Here is an 11983-nt window from a genome sequence, read left to right on the forward strand (position 1 = left end):
TCTAATTACGGTTTCGGCCCCTCTTGGCCCCGGTCCATTTTGGTTCGGTTTCAACCCGACCAAATCTTGGCTCGGTTAAACAGAGACACCGTGCTCCGTTTACCGGCCGGTAGTGGTTCGCCGACCACCACCCTACTCTCTAAACCACCTATACCAAAATTAGCCAATCAATTTCAAATTGAATGAAATTTAATTCTATTAAAATATTTAATCACACTTGATTAAATATTACAACTCTAATCACAACATAACAATTTACACAACCAAACATCAATAGCCAACTAATCGGCCACCACACCAAAAATACCATATATCACAATTTTTAACAATAAAACATTTTCATGGTATGCTTATTTACTCAATATTAAATTAAGGAATTTAAAAGTACAATTTCTTTTAAATCATAGGTTTATTCGGCTTCAAGCCAACATTAAGCATTTGAACATTTTAAATCCACATAACCATTTAAACACAATCTCAATCTCATTTAATCACCAAATATCATGCCATCTAAACAATAAAAATCATTTATTTGCATTTTTCCATTTATTCGGCCAACAACTATTTATCACTCAAACATATTTTTAAACATTTGCATCCTAGGCATATACCTACACCATTTCATGCAATTCACAACCAACACAATTTATCTAACAATTTCCATACCATCAACATGTAAATCACAATACATCATTTAAAATTTCTCAATAATTTTTCTATCATATTCGGCCATAATAAAATTAAATCAATACATGCTACAAATTTCTATCATTGATTTCATTTCAACATAGCATGCAACACAACTTAACATGTATATATTACATACAAAAATTACCTAAAATATGCCACAACAATCATAGAAAAATTACATACATATTTCGGCATTTCAACAAAATAACCACTAACACATTTTACAAATTTCTATCATGCATCACATTTAAGTTTCTCATCTAAAACAACACATATAACATGAAAATTTCTATAAACCATATAACAATAATCATAAAAGATCACACATATAAATTTCGGCAACATTAATAAAATATCAAACAATTTCAATTTAAAACTTTCAATTATTTTTCACATATTTCTAACCCACACATTTCGGTATCTCCTTTTAAATTCTCAAAATTTAATCATTTCATAACTAAACTTGTTTTATTTTCATCTTGATATTTTCGGTTTCTATAAAATTTAAAATACCCAAATTTTACAACATAACCTTAAGAAAAGCTTTATAATTTCCGAAAATATCAACTACCTTTTATTCATTTTGATTTTTAGCTTAAAGAAGCAAAATTTATTATAATCAAACCATACCCATAATTTGATCATTTTAAAACACATTTCTAAAAGAATCAAACTTTTCAATCATACATAAAATTTTAAATAAGAGAAATATACAAACTTTTCAAGTTCAAAGTTTAGCAATAGCCACCAAAAATATTCGGCCTAGCTTAAATGGATTTTGATCTTGAATTTACTCTTAAGTATGAAAAATACTTTGATTTTTCTTTAAACAACTCTTACCCAAGTTTTTGATCATCTTAGTTAGCTCAAATGTACCATTGCATGTAGGTTTTGATCTTTAAAAATCATATCTTTAGCCAAACCGAAAATTATCTAGGAAAAATAACCACAACCCATTTTAAAATCATGCTAGGTAACTCTTTTTTTTGTAAGAAATTATTCAAGTAGAAAATGGTTTAAAATATACACACATATAACACCAAGAACACAAGCTACACCATTTAAACTTAAAAAGAGTGTTTAAATACCTTTTTGAATATATAAGAGTTTATACTTGAAGAAGAAAAGAAAATGGAGACTCCTATTTTTGCTAGGGTTCGGCAGAAATGGGAGGAAGAAGAGAGTGATTTTTGCTAACTTTTTCTTTTGAGAGAAGAATTGGAAAGGTTTCCTCTTTTGGGGTTTATTTGATATATTTGGCTTTTAGCTTGGAGGTCAAGACTCTAACTCATTGCATGTGTGACACTTGTACACCCATGTGTCTTTTTCTCTTAATTTTAATTGTCTAGAACAAGACAATAAATCATTTAATATCTATTTGCAATCATTAGGCGGTTTTCGAGAAAGATACTAAATCTTTTTCGGAATCCGTTTCCGGTAAATTTTAAGTTCTCGGAAAATCAAATCTCGAACAATTATATTTGTAATCTATTTTTTTTTTTAACGTTTTAATAATTTTAAATCGGTTTTATCATTTAAGACCGAAAATTACAAAAATGCCACCCATGCACCATAAATCGATTTACGTAGCCATGCACACGTAAACATTTAAATAATTAATCACACATCGCAAATAAATCAATCACATGCATTTTAAACACCGAAAATTAATTTCTAAGCCGGTACTCTACCGCCGCTAATTTCCAATTCACCGCATTTTCAAAAATTCCATATTTTGAAAATTAGGGATATTACAAGTTGCCCTTCCATGCAACGTAGAACATCTGAACCCAAAAAACCTGATGCGGGCAGTGTTTTAAAAACCGGACCGGGTCGGCCGGTCGGACCGGTTGAACCGCGAACCGGCCAATGGTCCGGTCTGAAATTGTAAAAAACCGGATCTTCTGGTTGGACCGGGTTGGACCGGTAAAAACCAGATGTTGAACCGGATCGGACCGGATTGAACCGGTAAAAACCGGATATTGAACCAGATCGGACCGGAATGAACCGGTAAAAAACCGGTGAACCGTATTTTTTTCAATTTTTTTTAAATTTATCAAACCGGTTGAACCGATCAGTGAACCGGTTCAACCGGTTGAACCGGAAACCGGTGGCCTTCCGGTTCGGCCACCGATTCGGTTTTTAAAACACTGGCTGTGGGACCCATCAGCTCTCTCTCCTCAGATAAATCATACTCGATTGAAGACCCATTATCTGCCAAAGGAACTCTCGCAGCCATAGACGAATACCCATGCACAACACTTGAAGTAATTACACGCTCAGCAGCTGAAGAAATCACACGGTCAGCAGCATCACTCACAACAATATTGAACACAGGAGGTCGAGATACATTCATGTCTTCATCAACTAATCCTTCAACCATAACTGAACCAGAACAAAAGGAGCAATACGAAGCTGCAGTATAAATTCCTCTTGTCGTATTCCATGATACCTCATCCGTTTGATCGACTCTTTGATTAATACGTGAAAAAATCGTATTAAAAGCTGTCAATAAAGTCTGCTCATTCCCACGTAGACGACGCCTCCATCTCCACCCATTTAACCAAACCTCTCGAATCTTAGCACGTCTCATATTTGAGAGATTATAAATTTGAGGAAAAATAACTGAAGCCAAACCATTACCCATCCAATTGTCGTGCCAAAGCGATATCAAACTTCCATCACCCACATTAAATGTAATGTTTGAGACGAATGCTGCAAAATATCTTTTAACAACAATTTTATTTTTAATATGTTGAAAAAGGGCAAGCATCTTTAGCATAATTGGACATGCACCGGTCCAACGCTGCAGCTCTTCCATTCTGTTTATAGATCTCCTTAATTGTTTTTAGAGGTTGCATGTTCATGATTGCCTCAACTTTCTGCGGATTGGCTTCAATCCCCATTAAGATATTTAGTATCGCAAGAATTTCCCTGCCTTGACTCCAGACGCACATTTTTCTGAGTTAAACTTTAGATTGAGCCTTTTTAACTTTGTAAACATCTCAGAAAGATCCTTTACGTGGACCTCAATTCTAAGAAAATCAACCACTATGTCATCCGCATTGGCCTTCAAATTCCGGTCTAACTGGTCCTTAAACATAAAATTCATCAATCTCTGATAAGTAGCCCCTGTGTTTTTCAAACCGAATGACATTTTATTATAACTGTAAGTGCCTAAATCCGTTATGAAATATGTCTTATCCTCGCCGTCCTTATGCATGGGAAGTTGATAATACCCTGAGCCGTGTCTTCGAACGCGCACACTTCCTACCTACTTATCGAATCTACCAACTAGTCGATACTTGACAATGTGTAACTATCTTTTGGGCAGGCCAGTTCAAATATGTAAACACAACCAATAATTTCTATTTGGCATCCTGATAAGAACAACGCTTGATAGCTACTCAGGATAGTATACCATCTGATAAATCCGGCTATTAATAACCTCTTTACTTCATCTTTGATAGCTATATTCTTCTTCATCGGGAAAGTTCTTTTCTTTTTCTTGACTAGCTTACAAACTAGATCTACATTTATCTTATGTGACACTACAAAGAGATCCAATCCTCCTATTTCTTCAGGCCAGCTAGATAACTTTTCTCTATTAAGCTCTAGTTTCCTCGACAATTTCCGCCCGAGGTACCCTTGGTATTCTAGCTCCCAATTTCACTGTATTTGGGTCTTCTCCTCCCAAATTACCCTTATTTAACTCCCCACGGGGTTCATTCTTAGCATTCATATCATCTTCCAATAAATGTTGATGAGATTCAATGATGAGTGTTCCAACTACCTTCCCTCCTGAAATCAAATAACATTGTCGAGCTAGCTATTGATTTCCTTTAATTGCCCCTGCGCCTTTTTGAGCGGGTATTTTTTATCTCTTCCCTCAGTTCCAAGGCTAGCTCTATCATTCTTTCTGGTATGACAAGCCCTGCTCATAACCCGACGAGCAGTGTGCCGATAGACCCGAGGTTTTCTCTAGTCCCACCGATTCTTAAATAAACTTTCAACGTAAGCAAGTTGAATGGACTTCATTTTCCAACCAATACCCTTTCAATAAAAAATTCCACCACTTTTGCCAAAATCACTAGAGTATTTTGGTGGAAAAGTGTTATCCCTGCCCCATCTTCCACTCCAAATGTTATCTCTAGTAATAGCTCATTTTCGAAGATTGAGATTACTAGTTTTTGTTTTTTTATCTCCGCTTATGTATCATGAATTCACTGTGCCCCCATATATAGTGTTTTTGACTCTTGTTTAGTTGGGTCTTTCAATAGTTATTTCATCAGTTTTGATGGAGACATTTATCTCCACTTTCGCATTGATTGAGCTCTACGGTTTGGTTTGCGCTGTTACATGATTCATTCCTCGTTCACTCTTTCTTCCCCGAGCACTAACGAAACTCTGAACTAAAACACTAAACACAAGAAAGATGAAGGTTTTCCATTGAGGGCTCTAACTTATAAATCACCAAAGCACCACAGTACATTTATGTTAACTAGGTAACATGAAAACCAAGAATACCGATAAAAAATAATGCTGAAGGAAGTTTTCGGGCGTTCACTCTAATGTTCAAGTTAATATTTGGTGGAAAAAAGAAAAGAGAAAAGAAAGACTGGTGTAAAGTATGAAATATAAAAGAAATACTTTAGGGTTTGGTCATAAGGTTGTCCATATAGGTGGCTTTCTTACCGTTAGATCTTTTATTCTTTGATGAGGCGTCCCTTCTAGATTATAAGTTAAGCCGACCTTTTTGAGCCAGATGAGAGAAGTTGGTGTCAGAAGCGGAAAGCGCGAGAATGTGCCTTGCATGTGTCAGGGAATATCCCGTGGTTCCCACACTTAACGTGGCATATGCGACTAATTTTCCAAGTAATGTGGGACTTATCCTCCAAGTAATATGTGACTTGCGGGTATCCCGGTTAAAAAGGGTGTGATCGTTGTAGAGTTTCTTACGCTGTTAGACTTAAGGTCCGAAATACAGTTAAGTTGTATCTCAGTACTCCATGATGATTGTCTCCATGGTTATCGGGTCTCGTTAATCCGATGTTTGTGTTTTTGTATTTTGCGGGCAGACTCTTCTATTAAAGGTTTACGGGCTATTGTCTTAATACGCACGTTTGAGCCGGACTCCGTATTACATTAGACTTGATTATTATGTTTAAGATTTTTAAAGTTGGGTCGCCTCTAGTATGTTATAAAAAAAGAATACAAAGGGATAAAAAGAGAAAGGAATATTGGAAGATATATAATAGCTTCACAAGGGAGAAGGAAAAACCCTAACCCTAGGGGAAACTTTAGTGACATAGAAAAAACACCATGTCATGGGAGAGGCTAGCTATTTCGAAAAATCTGGTCAAAACCATAATCTATTAAAATTTTACTATAGTTATGTATCTCCACTTTTGACTAGAAGTGTATTTGTAAAATAAGAGAGTAAACTAGTGACATTGACTTATGCCTTCCCACTTAAATCTTACATTTGTCAATCTATTCATATTACAACTCCCCACTTTCAGTTTTCATGCATCTCTAGGTCCTTGTGGTGTTTTATGTTTACAGATGTCTGTCTGTCTAGCTAGCTACCTTCTTTATTTAATTATTAACTCTTTAATGGATTCTAATGTACTTAAATATTAGTAGTAATTTATTATTTAAATTAATGTACCTAATTTTTCAATTCATATATAATTTTCTTTTGATAAGGATTAATTTAATTGATAATAAACTCACTTATAAATTAATTTCATTATGTATTTGATTATTAATAAAATTTTAAATATTATATAGTATTAATAAAATTGTTATAAATTATATAACAATAAATATAACAATAGTTTGAAGTGTATAAATTATTATAGAGATCATATATATATATATATATATATATATATATATATATATATATATATATAGAGACGGAAATTGTAGAATTAATTAATCACCATTATATTTTTCTTTCTCAACATAGACAAGCTACATAATTTATTAGTTGTAAACCACGATATCACATCATTATAGATTATGTTAATACATAATTATATATATATAGACAGGGAGAAAGAGAGAGAGAGAGAGAGTAATGCTATATAATCCTCATTTTTAACTCATCTTATTTAACCCACCTGACGTGACAATTAAATAGTGGATGTTTTTAAAGTTGTTTTTTGAGATATACACTCTTGGAGGAAAATTAGACTAATTAAATACTGTCACATCAGATGGGTTAAATAAGGTGGGTTAAAAATGAGGGTTAAATAGCTAGATTTTTTTTTTGTAATGAATGAAACTTTTAAAATTATCAAACCGAATTAACTAAAAAGTTAAAAATAAAAATTTCTGTTTACTTTGGTACGAATGTATACACCCCCTAGTTAACCATCATCATGTTGCCTATATAAACGTTTTTTTTCCTTCTCTCAAAGAGAAGAGACTGATAGTGAGAATGCTATTATTTAATTCATTATCTTTGATTTGTAAAGGACACGTATCAATAAGTTTAAGGGATAAACTTGCAAATGGAAGCTTCATGCATTTAACCTAACGCACCAAAAGGAAACCAAAGACTGGGCAACCCATTTACGAGTGAAACCCATTCCTCATAATCTTCATATTCAACAAACACATGATCTTCTAAAATAAGTTACTTTTAAGCTTCCATATTTTTTTATTTTTATTTCTATATAACATTTTAATTTTTCCGTTAAATTTCGGTGTTAATTAACTAAGTTAAATTATTTAAATAAAAAAATTAAACTTCACTTTAGTCCTTAAATTAGTTTGTGACGTAAATATAAATAAAAATTATATTTTGTTGAGATTCAATTTATCTTTTTTACTTTTTTATACATTTAATATCTAAACTGTTTTTTTCCTAATTTTTTTAATTCTCACTATATTTTCTTTTAAAAACTAATAATTAAAAATTTATATATAAATAACTTTTAAAAAATTAAATTGAAGTCCTTAAATCATTAATATAAGTTTTTATGTATATGTTAAAAATATAAATTTAAGGACTAGATTGAACTTTAATTTTTTTTAGTTAAATCTTTTGAATTTAATTGATGACACTACAACTGAAAAACGACTAAATATTTAGAGGAAAATAAAATAAAAGATTACATCATTTGATTTTAAATAAGAGAGACACATATGTAAATTATGACATATATAGGATCTGAGATTATTTTGCTCTTTATAATGTATACGTATTTATTCCATTTTAATTATAATTTCTTTTTGATGTTTTTTAAATAGTTCTCCATTATAAATTTCAATCAGAAATTCTGAACAAATTTTATAATTGTCTTTTAGTTTAATCAGTGAAGTAGAGTTAATATCTATTAATATATATATTGACTTTATCTATATAAGGTTATTTTGGCATTTAATGAAATTTTAATAATTGTATTTTAATCTTTGTATTTGATTTGTTAAGAAAGACAATTAAAAGAAAATAGATGGAGCATAAAATAATTTTGAATACTTACAAAATCTTGATGAAATATATATTTAATAAATAAAAATAAAATATTTAATGTAAAAAATATGTAGATTGGGATTAACATTAGGGGTCATGTTCATTAAATCTACACCATTTATTATAAAATATGGTGTAGATAAGAAAAAGTTTAAATTTATAGTTAAATTAATACAAAATTCATTTTATAATTGATGGATATCAGAATATTATGAACCAAATTTTGTGTGATTCCCACACCGAAGAGGACCTGGAGACTCGCCGAAAAATGATATATTAAAAACAACCAATATCAAGAAGAATTTATACGGATTCGCCATAATAAACAGAAGACCGAATCCTATTCGGTGATCAGATCCGGATATGGATATTCAAAAATTCAAAAATCTAGATATCAATAATAAAAGAAGATTCTAAAAGACTTAGATCTTTTATAAGAACTAGTTTCGCTTTACGTGCTTTGCACGTGGCTCGTATTGTAACACGTCAATATTAATAAAATATTTTGTAATTAATTATTAGATTAAAATTAATAACAATTAAAAGAATTTAATTGTTAAAAATGATAATTATATTCTTTTTAAAGTTATGATATTCACATACAAATTTGTTATTAAATATGTAGTAGCTTACCAATTTTTAGTTAATAATTAAATTAAATAACATCGAATAGTAGTAATTTCTTCATATAAAGAAGTACTCAAATGTAATGTCTAACATTGTTTGTGCTATATAAATGGCCTAATAAAATCATTAAACCCACACACATAGAGTTGGTGATAATGATCGTTTAATTTCTCACAATTACAATTGTATTAGGATTGTAAAAATTAGACTTGTACACAAAGTAAAAATTGTTATACAATTACGATAAAATCTCTAGTTAAATAAGGAATTGATAATAAATTAGGGAAGGGTTATTTGTTAATTACCATAAAACCTCTAATTAAATAAAAAATTAGTAATAAATTAGGAAGGGCTATTAGATAAAAGTGCCTGTCCCCCCTATCCGTACTTTTATATATAGTATAGATATAGATATAGATAGATAAGAAAATACATTCCTATTTGAACTCATACTTCTATTTAAGAAAAATAATCTTATTTAGGAGATTTATTCTTAAATAAACACTATGAATATTTGGATTCACATGACAAATAGGAATCCCTTTCCCATTTGGACTCTATAAGATATTCATTCACTACTACTATATAAAGATGATGAGATATGCCTAAACACAGAAGATTATTACAACTACAATACTCTCTTAAATTTAATACTGACTTAAATATCAGAGTGTTCATCAGACAACTACTGTCTGATGAGCAGTCTAATCCCTGTTTTGCAGATCAAACACTGTCAAAAGAAATTCATGACCCGTCACGAAAGCCAAATCCAGCAATAATGAATGGCGTAAATTAGTGAATATAATCCATCACATTTACTAGAACATGAGGGGATTCCCATCTAAAATATTTATTTCCATTTCTGACATCAAATGAGTACTGCTCTACATTTAATGATGGCCTCTTAACAATATAGGACCTTCGATGGACCAGCCGTATTCTAAAAACTAAATTTACTTTTAGGTTTTGTAGTAATTTTTTTCTATTTTTTGTGTTTTTTTTACTATATAAGAATATTATTTAAAAAAATGGTACTACATATTTCAATTTTTTTTAATTTTTTATCGTACTCGAATATCGTTTTAGACTATTTTTCACAAAAAAATATCGTGTTGGCGTTTTAAATGATTAAAACGACATCAGATAATATATTGGCCTCTAAAATGCTAAAGAAAGAAAAGATTGCAATATTTTATGTCAAAAAAAGATTAGGATTTTTTATGCCAAATTTTAGAGGATATATTTAAATAAAAAAATAAAATAAAATAAAATTTAATATACAAATATTCTTCATCATTTTCAGTATATATCTACAATAACAATGATTATTCATATGAATAAGTTAATAATCTTTATTTTCAAATGCTAATATGAATATGAATAAGTTCGGAATTAGATAAATAAACCATTAAATAATTTATAAGAAGAAATTTGATAATATTTAAACTTATTTTCAAATTTCTGCATTTTTTATTTTACTTTTATAATTTTTTTATATGATCCTTATTGATGGATATCAAATTTTATCATGAGTACTATAAAACCGAGTCGCAGGAGATTCATCTTCAGACGATATTAGGCTTCCGTCCAAAGAGTTAAACCAGACAAAACCAACAGCCGAATCCATGAGATTCGCTGTAACTGCAATAATACTTCAATCCACAAAGATAAGACCGAATCCTTAGGATTCAGAAAAAGTGCGTCGACCTCGGAATTCGGCCAAACGACCAAATCTGCAAAAAATTTCCTATTTGGATACAAATTCTAACTTAGAAAGATAAGCTGCAACTTAAAAAGATAGGTTTCAACTTAGGAAGACGATACTATTTATGAAGATATTCCTAAATATGACTCTCTTTTGAATAAGGAATCACACTCCTAATCAGAGTCAACTACCAAATAGGATTCACTTTCCTATTTCAAAATTATAAGGTATACATTCAACAATTATATAAAGAGTTTGAGGTATGTCTAAACAGAAAATTACATTCATATACTCGAAACGCTGCTCAAATCTCAATACTGACTTTAACATCGGAGAGTTAATCGGACAACCACCGTCCGGTTAGTTTCTATCATGTTTTGCAGGTTAATCCACCGATCAGAAAGCAGACTCCATTATTTATATTTTCGAAAACAGTTTTATAAGTCATTATGTGAAAAAATGATAAAGTGTAGTGCATTATCGGAGACTAAATACAATTATTTTTAAAAATACAAAAATTAAATATAAAAAAATATGTTGGTGAGAGATTCTCTCCATTGAGTTTTTCAGATCTCCCCCTATTTATCTGTAAAAGTGATATAGCGCCGTGGTCAAAGAGAATTTATAATCAGGGACCGACAAATTTCTTTTTTTTTATGAATAAATATATATTAAAGGCACAATAAGTGGTAAAACCACTACTTTAAGCTTTCGCACAAGAAGCGACACACACTAGGTGGCACGCTAAAGGCTTAGGCAAAAAGAAATGGGCGAGAATCAATGGTTCGAATACAAAATACTGAATGGATTCATAAAAAAACTCGAATACAAAATACCAACAAATTTTTTTACGGACTAAACTCCTATTTTTCATCTGTGGGGAACTACTGCTGAGTCGGGGGGAACCAGATAGAGCAGTTGAACGCCTTACAAGAAAACGAAAATAGAATTTCCAATTCCATTTCCATCTTCTTTCTTTAACTTGTACTTCCTTGAAATTTTTTTCCTTATTAATTTATCAGAGTGAGTCCTTCTATAATGAACAAAACAATAAATCCTTTATAAAACTGTATTCAAAAGTACAAATAAAAACGTATAGAAATGAAAGAAGTAAAAGAATAAATAAAAGTATAATGACCTTATGTTAAGTCTAATAATTACTATTTTTACTTTATAAGTTCTCTTAAATAACATTCAAAGTTTTATTGAAAATGTTAAATTCTACTGTTCTACAGTCAAAGTTTTATTGAAAATGTTAATTTAATTTTAATTTTAACTTTTAATTATTTTAAACATGAATTGCAAATTTTTACAAAATATTGATCAATTTTTTTTATAAAAAATATCAATAAAGTATGTTCTGACTTTTATTATTCCGAAATCTATATTAGTAAAAATAATATTTTAAACTATAAAAGAATGATAGTTCATATTTAAAATTGTTAATATTGACAGTTGAAGAAAAATAATAAAAC

The sequence above is a fragment of the Mercurialis annua genome, linkage group LG8 (genome assembly GCF_937616625.2).
Source record: "Mercurialis annua linkage group LG8, ddMerAnnu1.2, whole genome shotgun sequence".
In the NCBI taxonomy this organism is placed as follows: domain Eukaryota; kingdom Viridiplantae; phylum Streptophyta; class Magnoliopsida; order Malpighiales; family Euphorbiaceae; genus Mercurialis; species Mercurialis annua.